Below are 12,586 nucleotides of genomic sequence, written 5' to 3'. Positions count from 1 at the left end.
CCCATGTCTGCTCAGGTGATGGTTTTGCACACTGGAGTGCCTCCATGAGCTAGGTTTGGCATAAAGCACAGGACTCTTGCTTAAGCTTGGGAAAGAACCGTGGTGAGTCCTGTGCATAAGCCAGTTACAGCTGTGTGAATCAGCTCTTTATGGTGTTACATGTCTTTCATCTCCTTTGTGACCGTAGAATTTAGGTTGGATCACTTAGCAAGGGAAGGTGGTGGGGATATTTCTTGTCTTGCCATCCTGCTGTTAGGGCTGTGAGATTTCAGTAATCATCCAAACTGCTGTAGGCAGAGCCAGGATGTGGAGAGAAGAGCCTGTGTCCTCTCTGTCCAGATATTGCTGTTCAGAGGGGTCAGATCAGAGAGCTTTGTGCTGTATGGCTTGTTGGTAGTTATTTAATTGAGATGCCTTAGGCTGCTCCCACGTTTTATCATGTTGTGTTACAGTGGAAGACACAAGGACAGCAGCAGGTAAATGAGGGGCCTGGCAGGAGCAGGCATATGGCTTTTGCATGAGCTGAACTCATCACAGCTGAGGATGTCCCATGATTTGCGGTGAAAGTACCTGTAGAGTTACTACTAGCAGTGTGTGCCTATGTGCTGTGTGGATACAGGTACTCAGCAGTGTTGCGTTTTGCCTTTCTTGGGTACTCCAGCACATTCATAACTCATCCTCCTGTGAGCTTTAAGGACTCTGACTTTTCTGAGTGACTTACGAAGGGCTTGGCACCTTGTCAGCTGCACAGGTTCAGGGTACTGCTTTGACCCTCCAACATGAAAACAAGGGTCTGCCATACAGACCGAACATGCAGGGTGTGTTGTGGCTGACAACATCTAATTACATCTTTTTAGCATGTCCATCTCCGTAGAAGTATATTATTAAGCCAGCATGATTCTACTCAGTGTTTGTTATGGAGGACGTGAGGGTCAGCCGTAAGTGGAGGAAGAACTGTGTGTGCCTGCATTGCAACCTAGCAGCTAAGCCCCTTGCTGTGCCGTTGTCAGGTGTCCCCATCCCTATGGAAGGATGCGATGCAGTAAAGTGCTTTTGTTATCTCTGTACTGACTGAGTAGAGCGTGTCTAAATAGAAGCCACTTGTCACCTAACATGACTGGCAGTTGCTATGTCGTAGCTTGCACGGATACCTGATACTGGGGTGGTTAGCAGCTCTGACCCAGTTGTTTTCCAGGCTTCCTTGAGGCTGCTGCTCCATGAGCTGCTGGCTGCTTGGCATGTGCCGTGGCTTCATTAAGGGTGCCCTGGTTTGGTGTCACTGTAACGCACCTTCTGGCAGCTTGGCTGAGTGAAAATGGTCTCACACAACAACCATTCCACCTCCTAAAGCAGCGATGCTCGCTGCAGTTTGGATGTCATTACAGTTCCATGACCTCAGGAGACGGCTGTGTGTTCACACTGCCAGGCTGAGAATACTTGGCATTGAGCAAAAAATTGCTATTGTGTCAAGGATTTGGCATGGCTCCCTACATGATGGGAAATAGGCGCGGAGCCCAGTCAGCATAATGCAGTTGGTTTCTTGCTGATTTTTTACCTGCCAAATCTGGAGCAGAACAAGTAGTTGTGGCTGATGTCATTCTTTTTTAGGGTCTTATTTATTTTTACAGGCATCTGACTAGCTAGATCAGTGAGATCTGAACTCATCCAGCATGATTCTGTGCAAATACCTTACATGATTATTTTAGCATTTCAGATTCAAGGAGTAAAGTACATTTTGACCTGCTTGCTTTATAAAGCGCCTGTGGTCTAATTGAAGAGCTCATAACTTTTTCTAATAACTAGTTGAGGGTTTTCTATTTCCACTGGTAAACAGCATTTTCCATCTTCTTTTGCCATTCAGCTAGAATGAACAACACAAGTGTATCCTAAACTTGCTTTTACTGTGATCCTGGCACTAGCAAGTACTAAGTTCAGTAATAAGGGCAGGGCAGACTAACCCAGAGCCCTATTTAAATAAAGAAGGATTTCATAGTACTGGAGATGCAATTAAATGCCCGCATATCAATGCTTTGAGCTCCCATGCACCCTGTGCAGCATCTTGCTGTTTGTGAGGATGAGAAGCATCTTGTGCCGCAGCCCCAAAAGTAAAATCAAATTGCTCCCCTTCAGCCCTGCTGAATGGCCTTCTTCCCTTTGTTCCAGAGCTGTACCTGAGCTGTGCCCTCCTCCAGCACAGCTGAATTCTACTTAAATGAACTCTGACAAGCAAAAGGCTGGTTGTTTTGGACTGAGAAGTTTGGAGGCAAGGCTCCACATGCCCGTGTCCCTGCTGTCCTCCTGCCCTTCCTTTAATGCTCAGCAGCACTGGGCTTATGTGCTCAAGGTTGCAGTGGCACTGGTAGGGCAGGCAGACCTGAGAGCGTGCGCTGCCAATCACATTTTCCCTCTGGGCCTTGCTTTGTAGAACTAGAGCCCAAATCCTGAAAGGAGATCCTTTAAGAGAGACCTGTGAGCTCATGCAGATCAGTTTGCAGGATTGAGCCTCGAGAACCACGGTAATTAATAACAACTTGGCAAGGCCGTCCTGGATTTCAACAGGAGTTCTGCACTAGAACAGGATAAGAATACAGCATTAAAATGAGGCAGACAGTTCACAGCAGGCTGAAGAGAGAGGCCAAGATCAACAGGATAAAACTCTCCTTTTACAAAAACTGCCCTAAGCCTTTTTGTCCACACACAGGGCCTTAATTCAAGGCTCGCTGAAGTCAATGAGAAAAAAAAACCTCATTAATTTCAATGGGTTTGAATCAGTTTGAACCCCAATTCTGGCCAGAGAACAAGTGTTTATGAGCTGCCCAGGGGTAAATTTAAGCTGGAAGCTGAGGGCAATCTGAGAGCAGGAAGGTTGTGAAGCCACCTTCAGCAGAAAGGGAGGTGGCCGAAGTGCCCAAGGAATTAAGATGAGGCTTCATTGAGCTAAAATAGAGACCACAGAACGTGGTGGGAGCAGAAGGAAGGTCTCTGATCCTTTCCCACCCGGGGTCCCATGTGAGCCCTGGGCAGGGTAAGAGCGTGCCCCGTTCCTTCTCTTCCCTGTAATTGCTGTGCAAAAAAAACTCCCTATTTTTGGCAGTTGCTATTTTATGCTTCTGGCATAGCTTCATTTCAAGGGTATGATGTGTATCCAAATTATTGAGTATTTAGGAATACTTTGTGACGAATATTACTGATGTTCTGTGCAAACACATCATCTGTTGTATTGTCATACCGAAGGGGTAGGAGTTCCAGTTGTGTTATTCTCTTTGTTACAGAACACATTTTGGGTTCCCCTCTCTTAAGGCCCTTGCCTTTCAGCTGAGCTCTCATTCTGCCCCTACCGTGTGCCTGAAAGCCTCAGTGGCACAAATTCCTGCACGTTGGGCTTGGAGGTTTGGGGTTCCTGGGTGCTCATGAAGGTGTTAAAGGCTCTGGTTGGGCTGCACTGGCATCCTCACCACTTCCCCAGATGGCCTTCTTGTTCTGCAGAGTTTCTGCTTCCCTGCTGTGATTTACTTTGCTTTTTGAAGCGAGCTGTGTCTGCATGCTGCCATGAAATGCTGTGCAGGTGTCTGTAGGGTGAGCGTGGGGTCTGCACAGTGCTGCATGTCATGGTGGGAGCAAACCCACCGTCCCCATCGCAGTGTAACTCCAAGCTATGTTCTTTCTTGCTTGTCCTAATGCAGACTGCATTGTTACCTGCAGTTAATGAACTTTAGAAACAAGATTGTTAAATAAAGTTTCTGACACAGACTTCTAGCAGGATCAGTGACTCAGCTACGCCAGCATCAATTCCGGTGTCCACACCAGCTTTGATACTGCTTCCTGTATTAGTTCTGATGTGAACTGCTTTGTGTGAATGAGTGATGCTATGACATGACATAGTAAGGGACATATCCTGACTGATGAGTCATCCGTTGTGTCAGATCTAGAGCTGTGCTGTGATCACATACAGACCGGTGTGAACCTGGAAGAATCACAGTCAGTGGATTTGCACCAAAGTAAAACAGAGCAGAATCCCAACCGTATTTTGTGCAAAAACGAAACAGAAAATGTGAGGGTTCTGAGGCACGTTCGTGATACAGATTTGTTTTTCTTAACAACAGTGAAACGAAGGAGCTTGGAGCTTGTGCCAGATCTGGCTGAACTGCTGCCAAGTCTGGTGTACTGATTTGTATGGCAACATTGGCAAGCCGAGCGGGCGTTTACATTGACTGCTATATTACACGTTGATGCAGGATGGGGGAAGTGGTTCCAATTACCTCGTGTTCTGCTGTGTGACCACAGCAGTCTGAGGGAACAGGCATCTTTTAATGAGCTCATAATGAAACGCTTGGGCTGAGATTTAAAAGCCATTTAAGGGGCATACAGTGTGTTACGGCCTTTTATCAAAGCTACTCTGAGCACGACATGTTAGAAACCATATTGGTGATGGGAATGAAGCTATTTCTTTTATGGGTAAGTATAGTTACAGCTATTTCCTGCACATTCCAGGGATGGAGAAGTCAGCTTGCCAATTTGCTCTTGACATATTTACAGATGGAGAAGCCACCTCTGGACTAGTTTCTGCAAACATCATGTTCCATTATGAAAACGTTCCCAAGGCTGAGGGTGAAGAGTCTGGCTCAGAATATCTCCATCTCCAGACAGTGTGGGCCCATGTCTGCGCTCAGCTCTGCTGGGGAAAGTCTGAAGTCATTCCATTAACTTTGCAGCATGTGTTCTGGACTGGCAGTGGAGTGGCTGAGGTTAAAGCCTGACCTTCAGTCTTCAGTACGTCCACAGTGGACTAAATTCCTGGATTTGTATGTTCCTTATTTTCTAAGCAGGAAATAGTCCCATAGAGTCCTTTTGCAGGATCTGCTTTCTCAACAGTGAGAGTCTAAAAACTGCAAGGACATCCACTAGTATCCAAATTCCACAATTAACGATGCATTCCCAGAGTGGAGAGGGATTGCTGTAGTTGCCAATGAGGCTGGAGATGGAGCACTTCACGAGCGGTAAAGAGGAGCAAGCAGTCCCTGAAAGCAGCTCTACCAGCGTTGTGGGAATGAAAACTGAACCTGAAGGCCCCTCAATTCTGATATCAGCAAAGCTTTTAAGTGCATTCTTGAATGCTGGCACTAAAGCTCGTGCGTAGATGTACTGAGCAGAGCTGGCCTGCTGAGCTTAGGCTAGATTTAGGTAAAATCATGCTTAGCAAAAAGGCAAAGGAATGAAAATTGGGCAGTGAGTTCTGTTTTGGTAGAGCCCTGCAGTGTGATGGGAAAATTCCCACTGCCCTCTGTGAGTCTTAAATGAGACCATGGTTACTGTGTGAGCCAGGGTGTGGTGGAACAGATGGGAATGTGAAAAACCTCTGTGAAAATGCTTACACTGGTGTCCCAGTCCTGCCACTTCACAGCTTGAATGGAGGATTTATTTTAAGCTTGCTATCAAAAGGTGTTTGCAGTTGAGCCAAGGCAACGTCTCTGCTAAACGTCTTTCCAGAATAAGGTTTTTATGACCAAATTCTAATCTCCTGGGGAAAAAAAAAAAGTTGAAAGTGCTAAATCCTAAATGCAAACCGTGTTGCTTTACTAAAAAAGGAGATGGATACCTTTTGTTAACCGCAGTCATGAGCAGGCAGTGCAGATATTATAATGCTGTGGTGTTTATATTGCATTTTGCAACAGGTAGATTTCCTGGTACTGAAGGTTGACAGCCCAGGTTGCAAAATTACTGAGCTGTGTTCTGCTTGCTCTTACATGCATACTGCCAGAGCTAAAAAATGGTAGGTGTTAACAGGACAGGAGTTGGCCGGTTGTCTTTGTTTGCTGTGTGCAGGTCATTGGGTATAAATGCTTGTTCACATCAGGTGTAAATGCCTGTTGTTAGCAGCAAACAAGATACAGTAACGTGGTGGAACTCTCTGATTGTTGAAAAGAGCTGAAAAGCAGGGCAGCTGCTCTGTGTGTCTGCTTGATCAACTGAACGAAGGGAAGCCAAGAGGCTGAGTGTGCTCAGGCCAACAAAAAGCCACCTCCGCAGTGTTTCAAGGGTTGGCTGCTGGCTGCACAGCAGGACAGGCCAGCCAGGGCCCCCATGTGTTCTAAGGGAAAGCAATGCTTGCTGTATTCTTTAGTAGAGAGTTAACCCCATTTGTAATGAGTTTTGCTAAAACATATCTACTGCTGAAGTCATTGGATGTTTGCCACTGGCTTTGTGACAAGCCAGAATAGATCCAGAATGAGGTTGTTCTGGAAAAGGGAGAACTTTGAAACAGATCTCATCCAGAGAGCATGGAAGCCTTTGTTGTGATTTGGATGAAGCCTTCTCGTGGGATAACATGGGTAGGTATATCCTGTGTGCACGAGGCGAGGTGCCTTCTGCTGGTTTAATGTCAGTTGTGGCGTTGTGGTCAGCTTTGTGATCCTGGCTCCTCTTTTATCCCACCGAAAGCACGTGAGCAGTGAGGGTGATGCTCGGGGCAGGATGAGCCAGGGGACAGCAGTGGCCGCAATTGCATACAGTCCACAGGGAGCAGCGCCCTTCCTGCAGCCCTCAGCCCCTTGGGCCAGAAAGAAATGGGAATTTTCCAGCCCCAGGGCATCCTGCATGTTAGTGCTCAGAGCTGACATTCCCACCACTGAGCACCAGGCAGGAGTGCTGCATTTCGGGGGTCAGAAATAGGGGAGCTGCAGCGCACGGAAACCAAATAGGCATCAGGAATGTCAACTTGGACAAATGGAATTTGTTTTCAGGGGTTTTATGTGTCAGCCTTCTATGAGTCGGTTTTTATGATTGGACATCTGGATCTGTATGGGTCTGTGCTGTCACCTGCTGAAGAAAATTATTTGAAATACAGCACAATGTATTGGATGAGAAACATGGGAAAAGATTTTGTGGCATTTTGTAGTTTTAAGAAATTGCAATCTATGTATCACTTAAAGTATATCGCACAGGGAATCTGCAGAGGTGTTGAACCTCTTGTTGCTGCAGCTTCTGGGTGATTTTCTCAAATACTGGCATAGTCATCTTCCTGGCTTCTCAGAGTTGATAAGTACTGGTTGCATTTCTATGCGTGTGTTACACATTCAAATAGCAGTAAGGCTGTAGATGTGACTCAGGTCATGAGTAAAAGCAACAGTGGGATTTTTAATTAAGTCTGCTTATTTTCTTTAAGGCTGACAATACATCTGAGAATTTGACATTTATTTATGTGTGCATTCCAGATTTGCACACTGCATATCAAAACCTGAGACAAGCCCAGTGAGGGATGGGGTGGGGTGCTGAGATAGCGTATCTGCCTTGCTCTGCTGCCCGCAAGTGAAATTCTTTCCATCTGAGTCCTAGCAAGGTGGTTCTGGGTGAAGCAGAGCCCTTGACAGAAGGCTGTCTCTTGCCCTGAGTCAGCCACAAAGTTCACTTTGTTTTCATCCACCTCTGCCTCTCCTCTGGCATCCCAGCTCCTCCAAGATGGTGACTCCCATCTCCAGTTCTCAGGGTGGGGAACCCGTCATCTCTCCTGCTTGCTGTGCTCTCTTGTACTTGCTCTGTAGGAACAGGCCCCTGGGGCTAAACAGGACTTCCCTTTTTCCAAGTCATTGTTTTCTCAGTTCAGGCCCACTCCATGACCTAACACAGCACGTTTACTTCCCAAACATAGGAGTGCGATGCAGGGAGCAGAAGGGGAGGCAGTCCCTGCTCCCAGCGCAGGCAGCCCGATGCTTGCAGCCCCATGGGGGGCTCATGATACCCAGGCAGTGGGCATTATATCATGTTGTATCTCAGGCAAAGTTTCTAGCCAGGGAGCTGCTGATCCTTAAGCAGAAAGTCATTCCTGATGACTCTCTTCTCCCCAGGGCGGCGCTGACTCTGCAAGCTAAAACAGGAGCAGCAAGCAGTAATTGCATCCACTTGGTTACTGGAGTGAGAGGCTTGGAGTCTGAATTCAGTGGTGATCTGGTGAGTAAGTAGACAGTGTTTAAAGATGGCAATTACTTTGATGGCCTTATCTGTTCTTTGAAGTCAAAGAGCCACTCCCTGCCCTGTACACACGTGATAAGCCCAATCAGATTCCACATATCTTCTCTGCAAAAACATGGGGCCGAATTGACTCAGCTGGGACTGGAGCCTGGGACTCTGAGTGTGGGTGTGCTGTGTTTTTCCCACATGCACGCTGAGGGGGCAGCCTTGGCACGGTGCAGCCAGGTTGGCATCAGCATGAGGGGCTGCCCAGCATGCACAGCCTGGGCCTTGCTGAATTGAATGCCAGAATAGGCAACATCCCCACTGCCCAGATGCTGCTGGGCCCTCCCTGGCAGTGCAAAAACTGATGCCAGCTGTGCAGTGATCTCCATGCAGACCAGAAGGTGGTCAGTGACTCAGGAGGATGTCTCTTCAGCATGACTTAAGATATCATATATGGCTTTCATATGCCTGTCCTGCAGTAGGTCTTCAACCTTAAGCTGTGGGGGTCAGGGTAATTCAGTGTTGGGTCATTCCTTGTGGTGTTCCTGCAGGCTGTACGTGGGAGAAAGAGCTGGGCTGTAGTCAGGCAGCTAGAAATATCAGGGGCAACAAAGCAGAGAAAAATTAGTTACAAAGCAACTGAAATTTTTTCATCCCTCCCCCTCACATTTTTTAACAAGATTCTTTTACCACTAGGAATTTCATCCTAGAGAAAGCTGGCAAAGGTCTGAGAGGCAGAGTACACCTCTGTTGCCCTGGGGAAGGAGCAAGGAGAGATGTTACTGTGAAAGGAAGGCCAGCAAGAAATTGCCTTGTCATCTGAATTGATTATGTCTTCTAATGCATTAGTTAATGTAGTAGCAGTCCTTTTCGGTAGCCACAGCTTGTTAAGGAACAGCACTTGGGGTGATCCATCAGTTTATGTAGAGGTAGCTTCAAATCAGTAAACAAGTCATGCTAAGCTTGCTGTGGCAGTTCTCAATCCTACATTAAATGATTATTATATTTTATATATATATATATTATAGCAATGTACTAGAACTCTTACTAGTAGTGGATAGTGGTGGGGTTTGTTTGTTTGTTTGTTTCTTTTTAACCCAAAGAATGAACGTTCCACCTTCAGGCCAAAAAAGGGAAGGAAAAAAAAAAAGGTATTGTGTTTGTAAAACACTGATTTGGAGCCAAAGGATTTCATGTCAAAAGTCTCCCAGATCCCTACAGTAATTGCAAGCAACACTCACAAGATATGAGCTCAAAGAGCTTCAGTGTTGAAATTCAATCCATTTCAGGTCAAGAAGCCAGTGGGGAGATGTTGTCTTTGACAAAAAGACAGGTGAAGCTTGTTCAGAGCAGATACAAAAAAATAACTCCAAGCTACAAAATGCAGTTGTCAGAAACGTGTTTCACTTACCAGGCCAAAATGCAATTAGGCCTGATTCAGCTCTGGTGAGAGCTGCTGAACTTCCAGTGATGGTCAGTGCTGACTCACCAGTGCCCAACCCCAGGCAGGGCTCACAGCTCTGATTCTGCCAGGAATGTAAGCTTCATTTTACGTGCAATGTAAGACCACTTCTGTTGTTACCTGGCTTGCACTGTGCATAATAGAGTCACCTGAGAAACGATGAAGTGTAAAAATACCCTTTGAAATGACAACTGCTTTTGTCCCTAAACTATGTAGAAATTTTACAGTGCTTTCCTCCTTGGCTTCCTTTCCCACTTTCTGTAGTAAACATAAGAAAAGAAAAGAAAGTGAGGGGGGAGGAAGGCTTCTTTGGTACCAGAAATGAGCTTATTGCCAATTGCTTTTTAACACTGAATTACCAGGAAATTTCAGGTACCTGAAAATAGTCATCTTTTAAACAAAACAGAAAAGAATCGTAAATAAGAAAGAAATCCTCACCAGTCTCAGAGAGCACGAGAAAATTGTCCGAGCAATCCAGAGGGTAGGAAAAGATAATTTCAGCTGAGCTGTTCACTGAATAGACATTTGTGTGATGCAAAACCTCGAGGGGGGAGGAGTTGCAAGGAGGAGGCCTTGGTTCCAGCAGTTCAGGAGCGTGCTAAGCTCTGGGGTATGAGCCAGCTGTGCTGGTGGATTGAAGGTGCAGGAGGGTTGTGTTAGGTGCTTGTTTTGGAGCAGCTGGGTGCCCTGCAAAGTCTGTTTGTGTCCATTGACAGCAGGTGCTACGGCTGAAGAGCAAAGCACAGTGCCAGAGGCAGATGGAGTATGTTTCTCCTCTCTTTTAGCTCCCATTAAGCTCACAAATTTCACAGAACATGTAAGACCTTTCCTTTACCTGTGCAGCTTCTCCAGGCAGGACTGTCAGAGGTCTGTGGGGTGAGGCAGGATCACTGTCACTTCCAGGCTCTGGTCGGAAGCAGCTAACCACGAGGCTTCTCTGGAGAGCCAGTCCCATTCTTGTTCAGTCATAGAGGACGTGCCAAGCAAAACAAACAGTGCTTGAGGTTAAAAGGCTCGAAGCCTGTTAGGATCACAGAACCCAATCTCTGCATCTGCTGTTCCAAAATCGTGACAGAGAGTGGCAAGTAGCAGGAGGTCATGGAGATAAGTAAGAGCCAGCTGATGCAACACTGAGGCTGATGGAGGAGCTGTTACTCTAGAGCCAGTGCAGAGTGTATGTGTTTTCCTTCCCTTGTGCTTATGCTGCTCTGGACAACAGCTTTCTGATAACTGAAGAGATGTAATCATAAAACCAATGGACCAATACCCAGAGTAACAGAGTGACACCCAAATGTTGGGTCTTGGTAGTCGGTGTGTGGTAGTGCTGACTCACAGAGCCTTGGGGCCACTGCCACAGCCGTGAGAAGTCTGTGCTCAGACCTCGCTGCCTACATTTGGATAGTGTGACAGACATGGACAGGAGGAAGCGGAAGGTAATGCTGGCATTCATAAGATCGAGCAGTTACTTGGGCTGACAATAAGCTCAGTTTGAATTGCAGAAGTGTCCCATCTTCACCTACAAGGGCATGAGCTGCTCATGGCAGGGCTGGAAGGCAAGGGACTGGCTCTAGCTGTTAAGCTGGGGCCAGGCTGCAAATTATGTCTGATTTGAAGAGATAAAAGAGGGCAAAAAAAACATGTTTACAGTCTGTGTTATGGTACTTCTGGGTACTTGACAGTATTTGTAGGTGTTGTGGTACTTTAGGAGTAAATGACAGGTTTTACATCAAATGCATGAAACTCGAGGCCATTCCCAGATGGTGACATCAGTCCAGGTGCAAAGTGTCAGTGCCCCACACAGCTGGGAATGTGGAGCAGTTGGTAGCAGTTGATTCTGATCTTCAGCTCCTCAGTTTGTCCATTTCCACCTGTAGCATTTCTGCAGCTCCTCCTGGCACGCCTTCTGTGCTGGTATTCACAAGTGTGCAGGCTGATCTCACCTGGAATCTCACCTTAGCATCTGAAGTGTTTTATCTCCATTCAGCTGATGCTTATCTTGTCATAAAATTTCCCATGGCTTATCAGCACTTGACAATTAGATGCTTAACATCCCACTTAATGCAAAACAGATTATATCCTGGGAATTAACAAAACAATAAAATGCCTTACGGGAAAAGGGAAAATTGTATGTAGATACGTGTGTGAGTGTATGTACACACATACATGGTTGTGCAATCTGGTGATGCTGCTCAGCTCTCACTGCCTGATTGGTTTCGTGCTCATTCCTATGCCTGATATGTATTTTTGTGCCACCTTCTTTGGGTAGAAGTTGTGTTGGCTGCTAGTTGTGCTGAGTGCCAGCCTTATGGAGGGGTGATGAGGGGCCAGGGTTCAGGGCTGGAGTTGAGTAGGGACCGCAGGGGTCCAGCTGGGGTTCCAGGCCATGTTCTGGGATGGTTCCGGAGGTCTTGGGCCAGGTTCTAGGGTTACCAGATGACAAGTAAAAATAATAGCACTCAGAAATGCATTTTAAAAAATACCTAGAGAGAAGAAGCCACTTGGTATGTTGGTACAGAAGGGAGGGATAGGCAGCCCCTGCTGCTGCAAGCCAAGGGCAGAGCTCAGGCTGTGCTCAGAGCTGTCCCGTGTGCCCTGGACACTCCTGTGGGGAACAGGGCCCAGTTTGGGGCTCAGGGGTTCAAATGTGATCCCCATGGCTCTGCGTGGTCCTGGCCTGCCCACAGTGCCCATCACACGAGGACTGGAGCAGAGGCTTACATTTCCCATGAGGAATGCTTGCGATGCTCTGTCTGCACATTGTTTGGTAATTGCTGGTCTTTTGGCTCCCTGCCTTTGGAGAAGAAGAAATTTCTGTTGCAGCCTGGTCACCCTTCCACTAACTGACCATATGCAGCAGCTCAGATGCTTGCATACAGTGCGTATTCATTTAACTGTGGTTCTTATTGCAGCAGTATTCTGCAGAGACCTGCAGCACATACATATCCGTCAGGCAGAGCATTGTTACCACTGTTCTGAAATATGAGCATATCTCAAGTAGTACTTCTCTAAAGATCAATACCACTTTACTGAGGGGGAAACTGAGGAATGGAACTTTGATCTGTGGTTGTTCTGCAGGAATAACCCACAAGTCTTGGCCCAGCTGGTGAGCTCCCAGTGCCACCCCTAGGCTCAGGACCTTGTTGTGTCCCCACCATAAATCAGCCTCTCAGCTCA

The 12,586-nt window shown here is 46.8% G+C and overlaps 1 long non-coding RNA gene across 1 annotated transcript in view; it reads left to right on the top strand.

Annotated features, from left to right (window-relative positions):
- LOC107052235 overlaps window positions 1-12,586 on the top strand; it is a 77,816-nt gene that overhangs the window by 16,667 nt on the left and 48,563 nt on the right. The window contains exon 2 of the long non-coding RNA XR_006931754.1: window positions 7,842-7,944. This is a non-coding gene — a long non-coding RNA (uncharacterized LOC107052235). The remainder of the gene's footprint in view (window positions 1-7,841; window positions 7,945-12,586) is intronic.

Source organism: Gallus gallus, chromosome 18 (genome assembly GCF_016699485.2).
Source record: "Gallus gallus isolate bGalGal1 chromosome 18, bGalGal1.mat.broiler.GRCg7b, whole genome shotgun sequence".
NCBI lineage: Eukaryota > Metazoa > Chordata > Aves > Galliformes > Phasianidae > Gallus > Gallus gallus.
Note: the sequence above shows the minus strand (reverse complement) of the source record. Positions and strands in the feature narration are given on the sequence as shown.